General features: G+C 56.2%; 1 protein-coding gene across 15 annotated transcripts in view; it reads right to left on the bottom strand.

Annotated features, from left to right (window-relative positions):
- LOC119592636 (homeobox protein extradenticle-like) overlaps window positions 1–203 on the bottom strand; it is a gene marked incomplete at its 5' end in the record, with an annotated part of 41,816 nt that overhangs the window by 23,052 nt on the left and 18,561 nt on the right.

The raw sequence follows: 203 nt of genomic DNA on the forward strand, positions 1-203 counted from the left end.
GAGTGTGCTGCGCTGATGGAGTTGTTTACGAGATGGTCCCAGGAGGGTTGGGGGAGCGCCTCCAAGAGGACACTAATCATGGTTAATGGGAGTCAAAAGAGTGACGGGAGAGCTAGTGGCAGCTCTGCTCACACTTAATCCAGCCCAGAAACCATGGAATGGGCAGTAAACCCAGCGTGGTTCCCCCTCTCCCTCACCCCCCT

The sequence above is a fragment of the Penaeus monodon genome, chromosome 30 (genome assembly GCF_015228065.2).
Source record: "Penaeus monodon isolate SGIC_2016 chromosome 30, NSTDA_Pmon_1, whole genome shotgun sequence".
Classification (NCBI taxonomy): Eukaryota; Metazoa; Arthropoda; class Malacostraca; order Decapoda; family Penaeidae; genus Penaeus; species Penaeus monodon.